We start from the raw sequence: 11,997 nt of genomic DNA, 5'->3' as shown, positions 1-11,997 counted from the left end.
GGAGGAAACAACGGTCGCACTATACGACCAAGCAAGTGGGAGAAGGATAGTGCCTATCGTATAGACTTGTGCTTGATTTTTTAGTAAAGGTACACGATCGTTTAGGTAATGTTACTTGATCGTTTACACGATCGTCTAGTGAATCTCGCTCAGGCACGCGATTGTTTAGTAAAACAACACGACCGTTTAGTTAGCAACTCGTGTAAATAATCATTTAGACAAACACTTGAAGTTGTCGTGTAGTCTCTCGTGAGCTAAACGATAGGCCGTGTACTCGAATGAAGTGATGCAATTATTATCTTCCAAAATGAAAACTTTTTTCATTTTATCCTTTAGTTATGAAAACTGAATAAAACCTCCCACTTTCACACATGGTTATAGAGAAAACCACCAACAATTATCTCCTAATTGTTTTAATTATAACTTAATATAATAACTAACTTATTATATTATATTTATAACCTATATTTTTAATATCACATCATATGCAACATTTAAACCATAGTCCTTTTTCTCCTTTACTTGATATAAATCATATTTATATCATTTTCATCCAATTAATGTATCTCATACATTTTGTCAACTATATGATATATAATTGAACCAGATTGATCATAACTTATATAATCAAACTTCTTCTTGTCAATTTGAACACTTCAAACTAACCCCAAAACTGATTCTCAACTTGAATCCATTGAGCTACCAAGGGGACCTTATGGACCTGTAGCTTGAAGCTCCAATGGTACGTGAATAGCTGACTAAACTCCTTGGTCATGAGATCCACCATCCGTTAACTATCGGGTACTCCACTACAGACCAACCCCTGTATTCTTCTCACCATAGACGAATTCCATCATGTGTAGCTGAGTTTCCAGCTTCCAAATTAGACGAATCCCAAAAGTGGTAGGTTTGAGTTGGCAATCTGGCTACTCGCAGCCATGCAAATCAAAGGACCACCCTAAAAGGCAGGAGTTCTAAACTCACTCAGGATTAAGATCATGTTACCTATGGTCATCCTAGTGAAGTGAAGTCTCTGTCATGAACGGTGTTATATAACGAGACTATACAATTCGTGGTCCGGTCTTATACAAACTCCTTTGTATAGGGCACCCCTGCTCGCATGTCTCTACATGAATTATCAGGATCAGACCATCTGTAGCACGACACAACATTTGTAACTATCTACAAAGCGGGCCATATCTGTAATGTCACTAGGATAAGGTTTTCCTCGTATATCCATATACTACAGATCATTTTGGTAGGCATGATCCACTTATATGTCTCTACATACATGCTTAAGTTACAGCAACAACCAGGGATCTTAGTTTATTGGTTTGTGATAAAGCAATTAAAACATCTCATGTTACATAGATAAAAGTGAAGAAAATATCTCATATTATTACATCACAAGCGTTGGTTCAATACAGGTGTTTACAAACTATAAGACCCAACGAGAGTTTAGGGCATCAACCCCAACAAATATCTATCACCAAGGCCTATTAGAGTGACAACAAACTTATGGTCTCATAATTCAATTCTAAGCAAGCATACAGGGTCAAGATAGATATGTAAAGGACTTGGAGATGTAATAAAAATTTGATGCAGAATTTTCAAAAATATCATGAAAATTATGAACCCTTTCATCATACCTATTCTCATGAAAAAACAATTCCTATGAGTGCATCATAGACTAGTCATCATAAGGAACACAACAGCAAGACAAACAAGCAAGCAAGCATTCTCCGAGCATAACGCTCAAAGACCCAAAATAATATCATCAATAAAAAAATTTAGCCCCAAAAAAAAGATTTGAAAAAATGGCCCAAAAATCCAAACACCCCACCCTAACTTTTAAAATACACATTGTCCCCAGTGTGATCAGAAATAATGCACAAGGGATCATAATACTTTCTTGAACCATGAGGTGAAGGAAGGATATAGGCCACTCTGCTCAGCTCTTTTTCTCCCCAAAAACCCTACAAACAAGAATAACAAAAAGAATTAGGCTCAATAAATGAGAAAAATAAAATGAGAAAAATTCTAAATTGAAATTATCCTAGAAAGCAAATAAATTTAAATCTTGGCTGCCTCTAGGCAGCACAAATGTTTATGGTCGGTTGCTCGACCGTGATGGCTTGTTTCCTTTCAAGGTACATAAAAATTCTCGTGTTTCTCAAGCCCCTTTTATGATGAATCAATATAGTCTGGTAAGGCTAAAAGGCATCTCATCATCAGAAGAAAACTATGCAAGTCAAATTTGGGTTTTTTGGAATATGGTAAACAAGGTAAAAAAAAAAAAAGCATCAGAAAACTCAAATGACTCTGGAGAATCCAAAGAAACAAAAGACTCAACAGACTCATGAGGACTAGGAGAAAAAAAATTCAAATATTTATGAAATCCCAAAACCTAGAATAGGACGAGGCCTTTTGACCTCAAACTCTGTCACCTTGATCTCATTAAATTCAGATGCAGAATTCTCCTTAATCTCGCACATCGGCGGGCATGGAGCAATGTCGTTAGTCAGGTTCTTTACAAGTAACGTCTCAGCTTCTCCCAGATAAGCATAATTCAAAAGCTTTGGAAGCTCTTTAAGTCTACTTTAGGTGTCTGCAAAACGAAAAGAAGCATATTGTCAAAGGATTCATCATTAGAATAATAGGGCTTACCTACTAGTTCTGTCATCAATAAATCGACAAGCTTCTCAAGTGAAATCAAGTCTCCTGAATCATCCTCGTCATCGTCATAGACGTCCCATATAACCTCCTACTCAAAATAGTCAAACACATCAACCTGCCACAAAGATTGTACATGCCCTTTGGTGGAAATTTTTTATCATAAAAAATATTAAACTTAGCTTTCTCACCATCGATCTCAGCAGACAAGGTGCCTTCATCCACATCACTTCACATACCTTGTACGCAATCTGCAAATCAACTCCTTTTTTCTTTTGGAATTTTGAAACTAAATATGAGCAACTCCTACTTTTTTTTTTGGGAATTTGAAACAAATATCTGCTCCAATATTCAGTTGGATGTATATTAGATATTTATATATCTAATAGATTTGAAAACTAAAGATCCCATTTTAGTTGATTTAAATAAGATTATCAAGTTATTTTATTATTATATCTAGATTACTTAAATTTGTTTATCTATTTTGTGGGAGGGAAAATGTAGCAAAAGAGAAGTCAAAGTAGATGAATTTCTTTCATATATAGGTACTTACATTTAAAATGCGGTGAGCGTGGATCGAACACGCGACCTTCAGATCTTCAGTCTGACGCTCTCCCAACTGAGCTATCCCCGCATCTTGCTTGTAAATTCAATATATTTTGATAATATTAAATCCTGTTATATTTTCTGTATTAGATACAAAATTAATGTTTCAATTCTGTTTGACAATTTTAATATAATTATACAAGAAAGTTATTTAAATATATTAGTTGTTGGTTTTAGTTTGTCTAACTATAATCATAAGTTTCAAACATATTTCAATTGTTGTCTAAAAAGAAAAAAAATAAGTTTATTATTGAAAAATTATTTTAAATGACAATTATATGTGACAGACTGTAATAGATTGGGATAGACTAATATCTTTATCTATCATGACATAGATAGATATAGATCGTATTATATCGCGGTCTATCACAGTCTATCACAAATAGACAATAAAATTTTACTGTATTTGTAAACGTTAGGTAGTCATCACCTAGAAGCATGAGTTATGTTAGTTTGTTGTGTTAATTTGGGATTCCAATTAGCAAACATTTACTTTCTAACTCAGATAAATCTTGCTCAATTAATTGGTTAGACGATGAAAATCGATTAATTGGCTTAGCTTTGCATTGAATTTTAATGCATGTTGATTGATTGATTGGTTGAGGATTCTCGCTTTTCTGTTAATTAACTTGACTACCGAGTAGGATTCTAACAGGCTAAGTTAAAATTCAAATATTCTTGCACATCTTTTGATTAGTCTATGATAGAATTGATAATGAATGAACTAAATTATAATTACCCAAGCGTTATTAGAACCTATTTTATATATGATTAGTCTATGATAAAATTGTTTATGTGAAAAATTGTGATAGACTGCGATAGACTAAATTAGGAACTAAATTAGGACCTAAAAAGAAAAAAAAAACAAGTTTATTATTGAGAAATTATTTTAAATGACAATTATATGTGACAGACTGCGATAGACTACGATAGACTAAAATCTGTATCTATTATGGCATAGATAGATACAGATCATAGTATATTGCGGTCTATCACAATTTATCACAAATAGACAATGAAATTTTACTATATTTTTAAATATTTTGGTTCATTTTCTTATACTTGAAAATAACCATTGGTTTTAGGCAAATTATTTTAAATAACAAAACTGCTGAAAATATTTACAAATAATAACAAAATATCACAATCTATTTGTGATAGATAGTGATAAATTGCGATAGACTACGACACAGGTTTATAAATATTTTGATTCATTTTTCTACCTTGGTAAACAACTCTTGTTTTTATATATTTTTAACTTATGTAATTTAAAACGTCCATTTCACATTATGTCAATTTTCTCGATCATAACCTTTTAGCCCAATACTGTATATCCAATAAATATTTCGAATTGTTGCTATTAACTACAAGTAAAAGTTTTTTTTTTAAAAAAAAAAAGTTATTGTATATAAATTTTGTGTTACAGTTTTGAAATCAAGGCGCGAAAGGGTATTTTTGAAATGCAGAGGAACTAAAATAAATGTTTTGAATGTATAAAAATTAAAATAAACATATATATGTAAAGGGGCCTTTTTAAATATAAAAAAAATCTAAAAATATTTACACTTTATAACAAAAAGTTCTAAAGTACAAACAACTTTTTCAACTTTTTACTATAGAATATAAATGTTTTTGGAATTTTTTTATTTAGAAGAATTTCTCGTATGGTAAAAGTATATGTAGCGATCATATCAAATATTTTGAAAGTATATAAATTAAATGGATCCAAGATAAAAGTACAAACTAATATGAATCACATCCGTATTAAATTTTAACTTACAGTTTTCTATAAATCGTATTCATATAATTTATATTTGAATCAAATTCAAATACTTATTAACTGCCAATTATTATTAATGTATCATATTCAGTATATTAATTATATCATATATAATATTTGAATCTAAAAAAAACTTTATATTATTAATATACCATATACATTATATTAATTATATCATATATAATTAATTCTCTCAATTAATTTGAACTATTCAAATTAATACAAAATTAATTCGATTCTTATTAATCCCAGTTGATTGAAGCTCCAATGCGACTTGGTTAATTTATTAAACTCTCTAATAAATTAACCAACTTTCATTAACTGTCGGTCACTTCATTAAAGACCAACAGCTGCACTCTTTGCACTATAGATTTCCTCATTCAGTTGCTTTCTTTGAAATCTCATAAAATAAGATAGTTTTCCTATCATGCTCATCTCGAATTCTTCCTGCATTTATTTCACAAAGAGCTCGACCATCTTTTGTGACATCCCTCTGAAAGCAATGTTGTCAACATAAATTTGGCCAATCACAAAATTCTCGTGAGATTGTTTTTACAAAAAAGGTTTTATCAACTCCTCATCGACTGTACCTGTTGTTGACTAGAAGTTAGGTTAAATGTTCATACCAGGTTCTAGAAACCTATTTGAGGCCATAAAGGGCCTTGTTGAGTGTATATACATGATCAGGTGAGAAGGTTCCACAAATTTGTTAGGTTGTGCAACATACACTTCCTCATTTCAAAATCCATTCAGAAAGGCACTCTTCATATCCATTTTATATAGTTTGAATTCCAAAAGACAAGAAATACCGAGCAAGATTTTGATAGCTTCAAATCTTGGAACAAGAGTGAAGCTTTCATCAAAATCCATACCTTCTATTTAAGTATACCCTTCAGCTACTAATTTGGCTTTATTTATTGTAATATTTTCATTCTCTTCAGTCTTGTTCTTGAAATCCACTTTGTGCCAATTACATTAATAGATAGGCTTGGGAACAAGAGTCTAGACATCATTTCTCACAAATTGCTCAAGTTCTTCTTGCATAGCATTGACCCAACATTCATCTTCAAAAGCTTATTTGAAATTTATTGGTTCAATATGGGAAGTAAAGAAAATATTATTGATCACATCAAGATAATTAACTTTATCTTTCCTTCTAGTTGTCACTGCTTCTTCAAGATCACCAGTTATGTTACTAGTGGGATGATTTTTACAAACCCTGTTGGACGGTTACTTGTTACTAGATTCCACCTGCTGAGAAGCATTCTGGTTGACATCCACATGGATTTTCGAATTCATATATGAAGGCATGTCAAACGAGATGTTAGGAATATTAGTATTAACAAATGGAGTAGTGCTTGAATCTTTTTCTCCCATAGAAGTAGAACTAGTAGAGGTTGCATCATCATCGATCACAACATTAATAGACTCCATGATAGTACAACTTCGTTTGTTTTAGACACCGTAGCTTGACTACTTATGAAATATCCAAGAAAAATTCCTTCAACCTAAAGGGATTGGAATTCCACAGTGGAAGCGTACGAACACCTTGAAACATAGAATAAACAACAAGTTAGAAGCATTTTTTTCTACTAAATTATAGAGAAGAATAGGGAAATCAAATACTAACCCATGAAGAACCTTTCTTCGTTAATTCCTCTCTAGTGAATGATCACGAACCGTGAAAACCTTCTCTGCTTCTCACAAATTCGGCAACACAAGCGAACCTCAAATATTCTAAAAATCGAACACCACCACAATACTACCTTGTTATTCTCAAAGTGAGAATTAGAGAGAGTTGTGGGCTTCTATTTAATTTTGTGAAGGGAGATGGAAAGAGTTCTAGAGAGATTTTTTGCAAAAGGATGAAGATCATGGGAAAGGTTTTCTATGAAATTGAAAACACGTTCTATTGCTACTCAAAAAATCCTCTGTCTTATTTGTTGTGTTGTATGTCCTAAAACTTGCAGTTTGTAATGTTAAACATATTCTATTATCAATAAAGATGTTATTGATGTTTATTCAATAAAACTATTGTTGAATACGTAAATTGCACTTGTAAAGACTAAATCCAATAAACTAAAGATCCATGACTATTATATGAATACTTGAACTTTATGTGGTGACATAAAGATGGATCAAGTTTGAGTAAATAGCCAAAACGGTCTATGGTATGTGAATAAGGTTGGGTGCCTTATTTCGGTAACACTATCGGATGCAGCCCACTCTATAGTTGTTACAATTTTTTGTAAAGTGCTATAAACGAAGTGATCCTGATTCGTTCATGGTAGTGACATGAGGAGTGGGGGTATCCTACACAATGAGTTTTCATAAGATCGGACCAAGAAATAAGTCATTCTTACTTTATAATGTTGTTTACTATTTAAGACTGACTATTTCAAAGCGATGACCTAAGTAACTTGACCTTAATTCTGAGCTAACTATGACCTCTTGTTTATTCGAGGTTATCCTCAAATTTTTATGAGTGATGGTTGGCTCAACAACATCGGCTCAATAAGCCTCCCATTAAAAGGTAAGATCGGGTAAATAGTTGGGGACATAGGGTGCAAGACGGAATTCACTCCTACCCGCTTTTAGGGATAGTAGAGAGCTTTTTCCCTTAAGTGTTGACTCTAGGTCTTGAACAAGGGGTCTCACCTTCTCATTGGCCCAAGAGGGACTCAGTTTAGTGATTGGATCACAAATCGATTGTTCATTATAGAGGATCAGTGGGATTTAAAGAACAATATGTAATCTCGGAGATAAAACAAGTTTTGATCCAACCGTTATTACGAACAACCTGTCAAGGATTAACTTATAGTTATATCGAGTGGGTACAATATATATACAGTGAGAGAAGTGCAACTACTGGGCTTTAGTGAAGTAACCTGGTAGTTAACAAATGGTGGTTAATTAGGTCAAAGAGTCTAGTTGGTTAACCTTGGATTGTTGGAGCCCATGATCTGTAGGTTCATGAGGTTCCCCTACCAGTTTATATCGGACTAAACCTTAGAACATTATGACAAACGAATTTGAAGTATTTGAATTCAGTTTTTGGAGCAAAGCATTAAATATATATGATATATTTAACCTAATGTTTAATTGTGAATTAAACAAAAAAAGAGAGAAAATAGAAGATATTTAAATAGATTTAAATTTCAAGATTATGAATGGGGGTTCATATTGATTGAAACTAGTGTTAGATTTAATATTAAATTAAATCAATTAAATAGTTTAATTACTTATTTAATATTAATTTAATTTTAAAATTAATTATTAGAATGAATTTTGAAATTAAATGGAATTGGTCAAAATTGCAATAAAAGTCAAATTTGTTGAGTAGGTAAAAAATGCAATGAAAGTCAAAATGTTGACTTTTGACTTTGGAAGTCAAAAATTCAAAATTGTTGACTTTATACTTTGAGAATCAAACTTTGACCTTTGACAAAGTTACTGGAAAGATCCAATAATTGTGAGTGAGAAGTTCCAAAATTTTCATTGCTAAGTGTTATCTTCATTTGAAGACACTTGCCCCATTAATCCCACTTTGAGTTAGTAGATTTTTTTAATGTTAAATTCTTAACAAACTCAAAGTTGCATGTTTTGCATGAAATGACCTTTAAAAAGAAAGAGTTTTATGAATTTTAAAACTCTTGGCCAAGTAGAAGTTTATGAGATTATTTGATAATCTCAACCCTTTTTTTCTCTCACAAATCCTTAACTTTTTCCTCTCCAAATTAGCAACTCACTAGATCCCATCATCTCATTCTAATGCTGGAGAATAGTGAAAAAGATTCTCGTGTGGTCTACAAACCGTTCGTGAGAAGATTGGAGCTGATTTAGAGAAGACTTGAGTCTATAAAGGTTGTATTTCTTCTATCCCTTTGTAGTTAATTTAATTGTATGCTTATTCTTTAAAATTAACCTAATTAGAATACTTTAGATCCATTTTTCCTTCTGCTGCACATGTGCCTGCGTTCATCATTATTTGCGCACAATGAGAGATCGGAGGGAGTTGTTGAATAACTCCCTCTAGTAATCAAAATAACTCCCCGTGGGTTATAATTTGAAATTCAAAATCAAATTTTGTTATGTTAACTATTAATAATTAAATTTAAACTATATATTATATCCTATATAATATATAACCTACAGTGTATTATATCGCATATAATAAAATCTATATTTTATAATCTCTCATATAACCTATAGTTTTAATTAATTTGAATCATATTCATATTAATTTTAACCTATAGTTTTTCATATGAATCTTATTCATATAGTTAATATTTGAATCATATTCAGATATTTATTTCTCTTATTTAAATTTTATATTATAATGTATTATATAATTATATTAATTGCATCACATACAATTAATTCTCTTTAATTAATTTTAACAATTCAAATTAATCCAAAATTAATTTGATTCTCATTAATCCTTATTGAGCTAACAAGGGAACCTTATGGATCTATAGATTGAAGCTTTAATAATACGAGATTAATTAATTAAACTCTTTAATTAAATTAATCCCCATTCATTAACTGCTGGTCACTTCATTAAAGACCGAAAACTATACTCTTCGCATTGTAGATATATTTTTGTGTCTATTGGATATAACCAATCAACAACGCATTGACCCTTCACAAATTGCTCATAAGTACAATTGGATAAAAATTACAGTTTGACCTCTGTAGTTACATATAACTCCTTAAGTACCAATGATCACTCTAATGAACAATTAATCATAGTCCAACTATAATTGAACCCTCTCGGGCTAGGAGAACATGTGTGAAGAAAATCTAAAAAGGGGATTTCTATGAGCAGCGGAAGAGATCGTTCCAAATTCCATTCATATTGAACATAAACAATTACATTCTAAAACGAAAACTAATAGGTCATGCATAAATAGAAATTACACCATGCTACAAGAGTATCAAGGGATAGAGTATGCGTACCTTTGAAGAACCGTTGTTCCAGAATCCCTCGATCAAAGTCCTATACGTCTACGAAAACACAAGAACACAACGATAATCTAAATGCTTCTCCAACCCAATCGAGTCCAACTTAATTCACAAATAGAGTAAGGAGACCACCACAAGTGTTACCTTGGTATTCTTGGTGTCAGAATCCAGGAGTTGTGGGCTTTGTATGATCTTGGCTTGAGGAAGAGAGGAGGTATGCGATCAAGTGAACGATCGAGAAAGTGGGAGATGAAACCATGTCTATTGCATAGATGATGTACTCGATCGTTTAGTAAACACAAGCCTATCGCATAGACTTTGCTACTCGATCGTGTAGCAACGATCAACTAAGTAACTATCGTATAGTCAACTCTAAGCGATCGCTTAACTGATCATGTAGTCTCTCAACGGCTATCGCTTAGTAAAACAATTTTACTCGATAGGCTTTTTCCGTGAGTACTTTCCGAATGAAGCAACTACTAATTTTGGAAAACCATTTTCCTTTTATCTCACGGTTACCATAAAACTTCCAATAACCTCCTACTCAATTGGTTATTAGAGAAAAAGAATTAATTATTATATAATTAATATATTATAAATAAATATGATAACCAACTTACTATATTATATTTATAACCTATAGTTTTAATATTTCATCACATGAAACAAATAAACCATAGTTCTTTTTCTATTTTATGGTACTTAATATAAATCACATTCATATTAATTCCTCCAAATAATGTATCTGGTACATCACACCAATTATATCACATATAATTGAATTTCCTCTTGTTAATTTGAACACTTCAAATCAACCCCAAAATCTGATTCTAAACTTGAACCTATTGAGCTACCAAAGGAACCTTATGGACCTATAGCTTGAAGCTCCAACGGTATGTGAATAATTGACTAAACTCTTTAGTCACGAGATTCACCATCCGTTAACTACCGAACACTTCATTAAAGATTTTCACCTGCACTATTTGCACTACAAATATATTTCTTTGTCCATATAACCAACCAACAGTGCGTTAACCCTTCACAAATCGCTCGTAAGTACAGTTGGGCTAATTTACAGTTTTGCCCCTATAGTTATATCTAACTTCTTAAGTACCACTAATTCTTCTAATGAACAATAAGGTATAGTCCTACCATGTCTGAGTCCTCTCTTCCAAATAGAGGATGTGGCCACTATGTTCAAGACCTGGAATCAGCCCTTAAAGGAACAATTTATGTACTTACCCCTGCTTCGTAAAGGAGTGAATTCTTTCTTGTGTAACTGAGTTCCCAGCTCCTTAATCAGACAAATTCCCATAAAGGTAGACTTATTAAGTTGGCAATTTGGCCACTCTCACCTATACTAATCAAAGAACTGCCGCCATAGGCAAGGGTTCCCAAAACACTCAGGATTAAGGTCATGTCACCTATGGTCATTTTAGTGAAATGTAAGTCTCAATTATCAATGGCGTTATATAAAGAGACTAATCATCTCATGGTCCAGTCTTATATAAACTCTTTGTATAGGATACCTCCACTCGCATGTCTCTACATGAATGGTCAAGATTAGACCATTTATAGCACGTTACAACACTTGTAACTATCTACAAAGTGGGTCGTATCCGTAGTGTCACTTGGATAAGGTATCCCTTCTTTATCCTTATACTACAGACCATTTAGGTTATTACTTAAGGCATGATCCATTTGTATATCACACATACATGCTTAAGTTTACATGAAATAACCAAGGATCTTAGTTTATTGGATATGAGTAAATGCAAATAAGACAACATTTATTTTATTATTAAAAATGTGTACAAACTGTTTACAAACTACGACACTCTGGGAGAATTAGGACACCAATCCCAACATTGTGGTGCCATATTGTTTAAGACCCAGAATCACCTCTCAAGGGAGAAATTTATCTACTTACCCTAAGAACGAGAATAAGTGAATTTCTTCTTGTGTAGCTGTGT

The 11,997-nt window shown here is 32.2% G+C and overlaps 1 non-coding gene across 1 annotated transcript; it reads right to left on the bottom strand.

The window, feature by feature from the left end:
- Positions 1 to 3,234: 3,234 nt before the first annotated feature.
- On the bottom strand, positions 3,235 to 3,307 carry TRNAF-GAA. The gene has a single exon. It is a non-coding gene; the product is annotated as a tRNA-Phe (tRNA).
- Between the last annotated feature and the right edge of the window lie 8,690 nt (positions 3,308 to 11,997).

This window comes from Benincasa hispida, chromosome 11 (genome assembly GCF_009727055.1).
Source record: "Benincasa hispida cultivar B227 chromosome 11, ASM972705v1, whole genome shotgun sequence".
NCBI lineage: Eukaryota > Viridiplantae > Streptophyta > Magnoliopsida > Cucurbitales > Cucurbitaceae > Benincasa > Benincasa hispida.
This window is presented reverse-complemented; position numbering and strand designations above follow the sequence as displayed.